Raw genomic sequence first — 12,029 nt, 5'->3', positions numbered from 1 at the left:
CTTCTTCAGAAGTACAGTCGTCATCTCTCCCCAGTTCCAGAACTGTCGTCCCCCAAGAGGAAGCCTGGACCCATTGTTCTCAGCCCTCTGTCTCTCCACACCTGTAGGTTTGCCTGTTCTGGGCGTTCCATAAAAAATGAAGCCATTCAATATGCAGTGTCCTGTCACTGGCTTTCTTCACTGGCCCAATGTTTTCAAGGTTCACCCATGTTGAAGCGTGTAGTGCTTCATTTTTGTTGCTAAAACACATTTTGTTGTGTAGACACACTACCCGTGCTTTGCTTATTCTGCCATCCGCCGAGGAGCATTTGGGTGATCGCCATGTTTTGGCTGTAAGGAATAATGTCACTGTGAGTATTTACGAATAAATCCTGTGTGGCCATATGTGCTCACTTTCCTCAGGAGTATACCTAAGAGCAGAATTGTCGGACCTTAGGTGCTTCTTGTTTAACTTTTGAGGAATTCACAAACTGTTTTCCAGACTATCTGTTGGACTTCATAGTTTTTGTGTTAGTGTCTAATGGCGTAGCATTATTTTTTAAATGTCCATTTATTATTTGTGTGTGTGTGTGTGTGTGTGTGTGTGTGTGTGTGTGCATGTGAAGGTCAGAGGACAACTTGTGGGGTCATTTCCCTCCGTCTACCTGTATGTGGGCTCCAGGGTTGGGGCTCAGGATGCCAGGCTCGTGTGGCCAACAGTTTACCCGCCGAGCTGTCTTGCAGGCCACCAGCGTTTGGATTTCCTCACATACCCTCAAACACTTGTTACTCATCTCCTATTTTAGTGGATGTGGAATGGCGTTGTGGTTTTGATTTTCAGGGCCCTGCTAACTCGATGCTGTGTGTCTTTCCATGTTCTGCATTGCTGGCCAGCCATATGTTTCCTTTGGAGAAGTATCTTATTCAGAATCTTTGTTCATTTGAAAAATTGGGCTATTCATCTTTTCAGTGTTTCGTTTGTTTGAGACAGGGCCTCATCTAATGATAGTTTCTAAAATCATGAGGGGCGACATTTGTATCTGGACTTTTCTTTGTGTAAAGCTTTTCTGATTCCCAGTTTGATCTCTTTCCTTTGCTCTGTCTTTTCTGTTCCTTCTTGGGCTAGTTTTGCTAGTTTGTTCTACTGATTTGTGCGTTTCCGAGTTATCTGACTGGTTGGTGTGCAGTTGCTCATGGCCTCCTCTTAAAGCTCCTGTACTCCTCTGAGACTGGCAGCGACATTCCCTTTTCGTGAGTGTCCCGATCTTAGTGAGACGGTTCTCTCTTCTTTCTGCTCAATGTAGCTAAAGGACCACTCCCCACCCCCACAGTCTCTGTAAGTCCCAGGACAGCCTGGTTTACAGAAAGAGTTCCAGAACAGTCAGGGGTACAGAGAGAAACTTTGTCTCAAAAAAACAAAAACAAAAAAACAAAAAAAAAAAACAACAATAACAACAACAACAATAATAATAAAATTTACTTCCTTTGTTTATGTGGGGTTTTTGTTTGTTCGTTTTGTTGTTTTTCAAGACAGTGTTTCACTGTGTAGCCCTGGCTGTCTTGGAACTCGCTCTGTAGCCCAGGCTGGCCTCGAACTCGTAGAGACCCGCCTGCCTCTGCTTCCCAAGTGCTGGGATTAAAGGTATGTGCCATCACAGCCAATAATAAATTTTACTTTTAAATATTATAATTTGACTACAAGTTAAATTTGGGCTGTTTGTCAGGTCTGTAGTTAGTCTGTGTCTATATCATAAGATTTGCTAGCAAAATACACAGGAATTGTTTTTAAACAGTGTTGACACCCATCTCAGATACATTAACATTCTTACGTTGATCAACTTAATGTGAAGTGTTGAAAAATACATTTGCTAATGTTTAGTCGTGATGACATTTCCCAAACAGGATCTTCATCCTAACCAAAGTTAGTGACTAGTTAACTGTTCTTACTTGTGTTTCATTGTGACAGTGTTTGGTTTACATCTATGAGAATTCTGTAAAATAGATGTCTTCAAATATTCAAGAGTAGAAAAGCTTGCATGAGATCAGGCTGCCAGAGACAACTTATCAACACTGAGTACAGTAAGTTCCTTTTCTCGGCCAAAACTGTCTGGACCTTTCAATCTTATGGATAATGCACTTCCAAAAATATAATTTGACTTTTTGTTATATGACACAAAACATATTCTTGATTAAAAACAAACTAGTGTTTTGAAATTATAAAAATTAAATATCCACATTTTGATATTAAAAAAGCTGTACATGTATTTTGCATGGTCCTTCAGTTCATACGTTCTATCACATAACAATAATCATTTAAATGGCCATTGGCCTGATGAAGGATGTGAGGTCATGATCTAGAGAAGAAATTCTAGAAGGCATACGTGGAATCTAGAGCTGGAAACATCATATCGGTACATTGGATGAAATAATAATTTAGGAGAAAGTATGGGTACCACACAGTATCTATAAACGACTCAATCAGGATTGCATTGTGGGGGAAAGAATACAGACCATGAAGAAGGCGGTAGCTGTAGACGTCTTTATACGTCTTGGCAAAGAGGCTGTTACTCAAAAATGCAATTCCAAGCGATCTAAATCTGTTTCCATCTCTGGAAGGAAAATGTCTGAGAGAGAAGCCGGCTGTTGACACACATCCTCTTCAGTAGTGTGGTTACCACAGTAACCGAATTACATCCTTCCATTTAGATCACGTGGCAGCACTCTTGGCAACATTGAATGTCTAAGGGAGTGAATGTGATTATAACTTATGAACTGACCTGTGAGAGACACAGCGGCTGTGAAAATGCCGGGCACAGTGAAGGGCATGAAGATGGCCCCTGGTAAATGCTGGTGGATAGAGACCGTCTGCTGGTGCACACTGTGTAACAGCCTCACCTGGGGAATTGAGAGCCTGGCCGCCAGCGTTAGATCTGCCACTAACTAACTCGTAACCTTGAGCAAGTGGGAATTCATTTTCTTTGACTGCAAAGAACTCCAAGTTTTTCCACCTCTCGGATTCTGTGGTTCTATTAAATTCTTATGAAAAAACAAAACCTTGAAAGATGATTCTTTCAATAAAGATGGAAGTTTTTGTTGTTGTTTTCAACTTTTGCAGCTTTAGCTAGGCTTTGCCACATGAATAAGATTCTTGATAGCATTATCTAAAGCCAAGTACTGGTTTGTTTGAAAACAAAGGGTTCCTTTGCAGTGTCATTTAGCTTGGCATGGCCGTGAATCCAAGAATTATTCTACACGAACCAGAGAACAGTAATGTAGTTGTACTTAAATCCAGAGTTCCACACAGCCATTCACCAGAAATGAACTGAGGGGAACGGTTACTTCTAAATTTGCACAAGTTCTAAAATGTGCTGCTGGGACTTGCTGCAGGAATCATAGTAAACAGGAGTTTAAAAGTGTGGTTCAGATCATCCAAAGCCAACAGAGAAGCTGCTGCTTTTGTTATATTTGTTTGGGGCCAGGGTGGTCTGTGTGCAATTAAAATGCCAACGTTGACAAAAATTTTAGAATGTTTACCATTTGAAATGTGTGTTGTGACAGAGAATGGATCAACGTGTTTGATGGTCTTTACTTTTGAATGGATGTTTTCAAATAACAAACAGTAGACGGAATCTCACGTCGGTAGCATGTTTTATTTAAAAACTGTTGAAGTTGTCAGAACAAAACCTCTATTTTCTATTGAAAGAATTCACTTTTAAGTCAGGCCTGGTGCCACATGCATGTAATCCTAGCGCTTGGGAGGCTGAGGCAGGAGGACTGCCAGTTTGGAGGGCAGGCTGAGCTTCGTAGTGAGTTTGAGCTGCATAGGAAGATCCCATCTGAAAGAAAGAACAAGACACACTGAGCACATCGGAGGTGTCCTGGGCAGACCAGAGGACAGGCCGTTGAGTGTGCTGGGTCATGGTTCTGCACGTACTGTTTAAACAGTCCGGGCTTTCTTACTTTACAGTTGTTTTTGCAGTTGAGTACAGGGTCTTATTCAGACTATAGTCAAGGGCTCTACTACTGCACTATCATCCTGTCCCCTCCTCGCTTTTTAAAGTTTTGAAGCAGGGTCACATGTAGCCCAGGCTGGCCTCCAACTCACGATGTAGGTGAATGTGACTTTGAACTCCTGATTCTCTGCCTCCACTTGGGAAGTGCTTATGCAGCACCATGTGCAGCTTTATGTTCAGCTTTTTTTTTTTTTAAATATGGAACGCTTCACGAATTTGCGTGTCATCCTTGCGCAGGGGCCATGCTAATCTTCTCTGTATCGTTCCAACTTTAGTATATGTGCTGCCGAAGCAATCACAATGTTCAGCTTTAAAAGGAGGGAAAAATGGAAAACAGGTTGTAATGCATGAACTTAAGTAAGAAATTGTTGTTTTGTGGTGTTTTTTTTTTTTTTTTTTTTTTTTTTTTTTTTTTTTTTTTGAGGCACGGTCTCTCACTAGGTCTTGATGATTAGGTGAAGCTAGGTGTCCAGCCAGCCCCAGAGATCCTGCCTGTTCACTCCCAATGCTGGAATTACAAGCATGTGCCGCATCGACCAGTTTGTTTGTTTGTTTGTTTTCAAGACAGGGTTTCTCTGTGAAGTTTTGGTGCCTCTCCTGGAACTCACTCTGTAGACCAGGCTGGCCTCGAACTCACAGAGATCCACCTGGCTCTGCCTCCCCAGTGCTAGGATTAAATGCCTGCGCCACCGCCCGGCTTTCACCAGTTTTTTAAATGAGTAAATATGTAGCTGTAGTAATAAAAAAAAAATACCTTTTTACTACTCATTTTATTTATTTAGGGAATGTCTTAGAACTCACCAGTAGGCTGTGCTGGGACCTACCTGTTTCCTCCCCCAGTGCTGAGATTACAAGTGTATACCACAATACTGGGCTTTTAATTTTCTTAAACTAGGTAAACAACTCACTGAAAATTATCTTCCCAGCCCCCACCCCGTGTGTGTGTCTGTGTCTGTGTGTGTGTGTGTGTGTGTGTGTGTGTGTGTGTATGTGTGTGTATTACTGAAGATAAGACTCAGGACTTTGCTCATCCTAAGCAACTACTATACCACTGAGCAACACCTCCAACTCCATGGAATATTGTTTTTGTAGGGAGAGTTAAAACAGGATCTCACTGTGTATCCCTGACTGGTCTGGTGCTCAGTGTGTGCCCAGGCTGGCCTTGAGTATAGCAGCCCTCCTCGTCCAGTCTTCTGGGTGCTAGAGTATCATTCCCATCTTCCTAATACTACTGTTTTGTTTTGTTTGCAATATGGCCTCATGTAGCACAGCCTGGCTGGTATTCATACTGGTAACCAGTATGCCTTTGAATTCATCCTCTTTTTTTAAAAAAATATTTATTTACTTATTATGTATACAGTATTCTGTCTGTATGTATGCTTACAGTCCAGAAGAGGGCACCGGATCGAATTATGGATGGTTGTGAGCCACCACGTGGTTGCTGGGAACTGAACTCAGAACCTCTGGAAGAGCAGACAGTGCTCTTAACCACTGAGCCATCTCTCCAGCCCTGAATTTGTCCTCTTGTCTCTAACTCTCAGGAGTTGGATAACAGGCACAGGCCACCACACCTGGCTACCAAATACTGTTCACTGTTCGTTGCGTTTCCTGCCTTAACTTGGTTTTTCTGTTAGTTGTTTCAAATGAAGACATAGCACAACCTTTTCTTTGTGTCCTATTAAGCTGTAAGGAAGAATTTTGGGTCACAGGAAAGGACAGTGATTCTTTTTTTTTTTTCTTTCTTTTTTTTTTTTTAAAGATTTATTTATTTATTACATATACAGTTTTCTGTCTGCACGAATCCCTGCAGGCCAGAAGAGGGCGTCAGATCTCATTACAGATGGTTGTGAGCCACCATGTGGTTGCTGGGAATTGAACTCAGGACCTTTGGAAGAACAAGCAGTGTTCTTAACCTCTGAGCCATCTCTCCAGCCCCAGGACAGTGATTCTTTAAGATGAGTTCCAACCTAAATGTAAGGATGGCAAAGCCACGCCCCCTAATGTTAGGTACCCAGGTGTCTGTTGCTCTCTCTTTGGACTGTATTACCTGTGAATAGGTAATTAAAACTACTCCATGGATTTGCCTGTGTCTTGTGCTGATAACTCCCAAATCTATGCCTTATACCATGGCTGGTATTCTTTATCCTTCAGACTGATGTGCCATCTGTCTACTAGTTAGAAATACAACTATATAGACGTACAGATATATAGATAATCAGTTTCATATAGTGCAACCTCATAGGCCACTTCTAGTAAACATGTATACAACAAAAAACAGGTTCTGGGAAGGTAACTCAGTGGGTACAGTGCTTGTCCAGCCTGCACAGTGCCCTCAGTTTGATAGATTTGGGGGATGAAGGAGAGCAGGAGATTCAGAAGTTCAAGGTTATCCTCCATAGCAAGTTGGAGATTACCTGGATTGCATGGGACCCTGTCTCAAATTAAAACAAAACAAAACAAAAAACAAACAAGCCCAAACAGGGCCACATTAAACAGAAAATCTTCAGTATGGGAGAAGATCTTTCCAACTACACGAGGGAGGATTGATTGCTAGGATCTATAAAGACCTCCAGAAATCAAATACCAAACCCCCAAACCATCCAGTGTATGAAAGGCTAAGGAATTGAATAGACAGTTCTCAAAAGAAAAGAATACAAGTGACCAATAATATATGAAAAGTGTTCAACATCCTTAGCCTTAGGAAAAATACAAAGCAAAACTCCTTTTGGGGTTCTGTCTTTCTCTGATCAGAATGGCTATCATCAAGAGAAAAAAACCAACAAACGCTGCCTGGGATGTGGGGAGAGATGAGCCAACCCTACACACTGTTGGTGGGAACGTGAACTGAGGCGGCCACTGCAGACAGTAGTGTGGACAGTCCTCAAAAGCTAAAACTGAAACTTCATACGCTCCACAGACTCTGCTAATGAGTTGTTTCCTAGTCTGTAAGAGCAACAAGAGCCCCTTCCTCAGGACGTCTCCCCTGACTTCTGTGTCTCCTTTCACTGGTCCTAAAACTCAACCGCTTGCCCCTCTCTAGTATTTCCACCGTAAGCACTGTGTGTTTCTAGCCTTCTACATTGTTTTACTGGAATTGGAGCTTCCTGGCCTGTTTGTATTTTTGCTCCTCATCAGAAAGTTTTGGGCTCTCAGAAACACATTCAACAGACGTCTCTCTAGAATTGGAAGTCGTGGTTGTCTTTGAAATTGTTTATTTATTCAGAAGCACTAACGGAGTAAGAGGATTGAGAAACTATGACTTGATTCTACCAGAATAGCAAGTTCAGCCCCTTCCAATGGATTCTCCTCCGTTTTAAGCATCACATATTTTCTTTACACTACGTGAATGCTGACATATATGTCATGGGTCAGCTCCCAAGGCTTTGTATTCCTTTTATTATGAGTCAAGTCAAATGGTTGCTGCTTTATTTTTGTTTGGTTGGTTTGGTTTTTCTTTTACATGCAGGGTGTTGAATCCAGGCCTTCATGCCTGTTAATCAAACCCTCTCCCTCTGAGCTATACCTCTGGTCCCTGAAGTTCTTTGATTATATTAGCACCACACACAGAACATAATAAACCCTCAAAACCCCTTGTTAATAAATACTATACTTCACCCATGCAAACTGAGCATTTGTGGTTGGTTGGCCATATTGGTGTGGTGATCTGTTCACACCTTAAAATGTATGCTAATAAAGGAGAGGAAAAAAAATTTCCATTCTACCCTACATTCCAGTGGAGACTAATCTTCTTAAAGCCCTATATTAATTGCATGCCTACATTTCTTACCTCACAATAGCTCTTTATTTGTTTGACTTGAAACTCTGCAGTGTACCTCACCTAGTTGAGCTTTTCTCATTAGCCCGTCTACAGGGTCCGTCTGTACTTTTAGGTCAGTTTACATCATAGGTCGAGTAGGCAGAGTATAGATTGGTTCTCGTTTAGAACGAACTCTGACTTCTCACATATAGGCTGTAGGATCAGGATGTCGACTTTAGCATTGTATTTGGGTTCAATGAGCGTAAGCTTTATATCTAGGAAGTACTTCTTGAGTGCCCACCGCGGACAGCACTTTATCAATGAATGGGGCTTTGATCGTAACGAAAATCAGCCTGGCCTCTGCTGTCTCATTAGTTTTCGTCTAATTGTGAAGGGTGTGTGAGTGTGCCTGTGTGAGCATGTGTGTGCCTGCGAGCATGTTCAAATGTGTGCAAGCACACTTGTGTGAAGAGGATCTGTTGACATCAGGTATCTTCCTTGATCAAGCTCCACCTTCTATATAGAGACAGGATTTCTTGCTATATCTGGCTCAGCAGCTGAGGCCAGAACTCACTGTTTTCCCCACCTGGCTGTTCAGCAAGTGCCTTACCCACTGAGCCACTGCCCTAGCCTGGTTTTGATCTCATTTTGAAGGCAGATAAACAGTTGTAATTCAGGGTTAAAAGTGTTGGAGAGTGCCCAAGGAGCCCACAGCAAAGGGCATGTATCCTGAACTGTGCGACCAGGAGAGCATCTCAAGGTTTTTTTGACATTTAGTTTGCTATCATTTGTCAGGAAGTACAATACAGGTTGGAGGACCAGCATGTGCAAAAGTCTAATGTGAGGGAAGCCTGGGCCCCTCAGAAAAGTGAAAGCAGTCTCTCTCTCTCTCTCTCTCTCTCTCTCTCTCTCTCTCTCTCTCTCTCTCTCTCTCTCGTTTTTTAAAATGTATTTTTAATTATAAGCAGGTGCTGATGGGGTCCAGAGGTGTTGGCTCCTCTGAAGCTGGGGTTATAGGCAGTTGTGAGCTGTGCCATGTGGGTGTTGGGAACCAGACTTGGATCCTCTTCAAGAGCAGTACAAGCTCGTGGCTGTGAAACCATCTGTCCAGGCCGAGTGCCTGGTACAAGGAAATACCTCAGTTACTGTAGTTGATAGCGAAGGGTATTTCTTCTGTGAGGGACACACTTGCTTTGACATTGCCCAAACCAATTCATCCTTTACTTCCACGGGAAGTTGAGGTGACAAAAATTCAAAAGAAGAAAATGAACTTGAGTCGGTTCATCAACCGTTCAGCTTTATTTCTAGCTACATGGTATGTTTTACATTTAAAATTTAAATTTATATAATCGTCATGCACATAAAATTCACAAGTACGAATCTTGCGATGATTGCTGAAGTTTGCTGGCAGCCTCCACCTCATACCCCGGTCCTCACTGCCGATAGAGCAGACTCCTGAGTGTCTCAGTCTGCTTCTCTCCTGTCGGCTCTTCTCACCGCGGTTTGAACTTGGGGCCCTGTGTTCTGCCTTTAGCACACCTGTCGTCTCTCTGCCTTTGAGCCTTTACCCTCCACCCTTCGCCTGCATCGTCTTCTTCCCACTCACCGCCTGTCCAATAGGATTGTTTTTTGAAAGCTCCATTTGGATGCTTTCTCTCGTGTCTATAGTTTTCTTCCCATACATCTAACTCTTCCAGTTCTCTACTCTAGGTGTGTTTTCTTTTTGATAAAATATGACAGTCTTTTGCAGTATATTTTAAAATACAGATCACAATCTATTACTGAGTTATGAAATCAATTTAGGAATTCTGACCAATATTAAAAAGGCCTGAAATAGGGCTGGCGTGGTGGCACATGTTTTTAACAACAACAAAGCAAAACAAACAAACAAACAAAAGCCTGAATTAAATAGACCAAAGTAAAAAAAAAAAATCAAAATTTGCTACATATAAAAAAACAAATATATACCCCATGGCGAACGCCTTAAATCCCAGCACTTGGGAGGCAGAGCCAGAAGGATCTCTGAGTTCCAGGCCAGCTTGGTCTACAGAGCAAGATCCAGGACAGGCACCAAAACTACACAGAGAAACCTTGTCTCGAAACACACACAAACACACACACACACACACACACACACACACACACACACACACACACATAATCGATCTTGGGGCTAGAGAGATGGCTCAGAGGTTAAGAGCACTGACTGCTCTTCCAGAGGTCCTGAGTTCAATTCCCAACAATCACATGGTGGCTCACAACCATCTGTAATGAAATCTGGTTCCCTCTTCTGGCCTGCAGTCATACATGCAGGTGGAACACTGTATACATAATAAATAAATCTTTAAAAAATGTAAGCTCATTTCATGGTAATTTCATCTAGGGCTGTCTCATTGTATAAAGTGTGATTCCTTGTGTTGCTTGCATCACTGTGGGTCTTAATCAAAACAGTTGAGAAACACTTGTGGACTAGTGTGGACCAATGTGGACCAGCTCTTCAGATTACTACTCATCACTGAGCCTGTCCACTTCATCTTATAGCTAGGGAGCCACTCCATTCATTCTAAGTGCTGGTTTTCTTTGAACTTGTATCTAAGTCTTTCTAAACACAGTTCTAGACATGCCGTACCATGGTCAAGTCCAGCAACTTGAAGTCTTTCAGGTCTGTTTCTCCCTAGAAAGCTTCCTCTGGGAATATCGTCTTCCAGGTCCTGTCTGTGTGCTCTCCTTCTGTTGTCGTCCTGGAAACGCTCAGCTTCTTCCCCGGGCTCCTTTGGCTCATCCTGTTATTCCGAGTCGGGCACATGGTCTGATAGCTTCCTCAGAAAGTATGCATGGGAAGTAATGCTTTTTGTATGTTAATGCTGGGGATAAAGTCCAGGCTTCATTGATGCTGGGCAAGTATCTACTGCTGAGGTTTACCCCTGGCTTTTTGGCCACAGGTTATCTGAACATGCCTATCTCCTCTCTTCTGGTTCTAGAACTCCAGTTGAAAGTAATTTCCCTCAGACTTTAGAGTCATTGCTCCGCTGTTTTCTACTTCCCACTGTTGCTACTAAGAGATCATACCATTTTTATTTCTCAACTTTTGCATGTGACCAGTTTCTTCCTCTGTGGAAACTTTGAAGATGCCTTTATACTTTCTATTCTGAACTTTTACACTGAAATTTTTCTATCTTATGATGAGGAGCATTTCTTTGCCATTATGCTAGAATTCATGTTGTTCTCTTCTTGGAAATTTTTGACAATTTTGTGCTTACCATTTGATTAATTTACTAGAGAAATGGCTTTCTTTCTGTAGTTCATGTTAGAAGTTTTGAATTAGTCCTGTAATTTTTCTTTACCGTGTTCCACACACCCCCTCCCCCCGTTGTCCATCTCTTGGTATTTTTGTTCTGTTTCCTGCAAGACTTCCTCACCTTTACCTTCCATATTTTTTTCTTCCATTCCATTATTAGTTTCTAAGAGCTGGTATTCTCTGTACTTCTTTCTTTATTCTCTGTACTTCTTTCTTATTTCATTTGTGAAGTCTCTTGTTCTTGTTTTATGAAGGTATCTTGTATTTCTGTTAAGAACACTTCATGAGTTTGTATGCCATCCTTGTGCAGGACCATGCTAATCCTCTCTGTGTGATTCCAATTCTAGTGCATGTGCTCCTGAAACAAGCCCAGCCTTTTTGGTTTTTAAGAAAGAAACTTTGGGGGACTCAATAGTCACGTGCTTGCTGCTCATGAGGACCCGAGTTCAGATCCCTAACTCGCAGGTGAAAAGGGCCACGGTGGTGCACCTTGTTATCCTGGCTCTAGGGAAGGGAAGCAAGCCTAGGCCTTGGTGACCGGCAGCTTAGCCTACTCCTTGAGCCCTAGGTCCCAGAGGTAGACCAGGTCTCAAAAAACAAGATGATAGCCCCTGAGAAACAATACCAGAGATGTACACACACCACACACACACACACACACACACACACACACACACACACACACACACAACTCTTAGTGTCTTCTAGCATTGTTTCTTACTCATGTTTTAGGCTCCCGGTCATCAGGGGGTGGAGGGATTGGAAAGGCTGTGCCTGCTGGGGAAACTGAAACTGTGGTTGAGTCAACAGAATTGAGAGGCCTGTGGTAACTGGAAGTTGATTAACTATAGAGGCTTATTGCAGTAAAAATGTCCTGAAAAATCCACGGTGGTAGAGATGTAAGGAGATGAATGACATAAATCATTTGGGAATTGATTTAGAGAAAAACTCATTTTTCCTTGTGCACAGGTAAATAAATGGA

At 42.2% G+C, this 12,029-nt stretch overlaps 2 non-coding genes across 2 annotated transcripts; both read right to left on the bottom strand.

Annotated features, from left to right (window-relative positions):
- Positions 1 to 4,184: 4,184 nt before the first annotated feature.
- Positions 4,185 to 4,291, bottom strand: LOC131905484 (U6 spliceosomal RNA). Its single transcript, XR_009377985.1, has one exon. It is a non-coding gene; the product is annotated as a U6 spliceosomal RNA (small nuclear RNA).
- A 7,021-nt stretch (positions 4,292 to 11,312) lies between these two features.
- LOC131905374 (U6 spliceosomal RNA) lies at positions 11,313 to 11,418 on the bottom strand. The gene has a single exon (XR_009377903.1). It is a non-coding gene; the product is annotated as a U6 spliceosomal RNA (small nuclear RNA).
- Positions 11,419 to 12,029: the final 611 nt, after the last annotated feature.

Source organism: Peromyscus eremicus, chromosome 2 (assembly GCF_949786415.1).
Source record: "Peromyscus eremicus chromosome 2, PerEre_H2_v1, whole genome shotgun sequence".
Classification (NCBI taxonomy): Eukaryota; Metazoa; Chordata; class Mammalia; order Rodentia; family Cricetidae; genus Peromyscus; species Peromyscus eremicus.
This window is presented reverse-complemented; position numbering and strand designations above follow the sequence as displayed.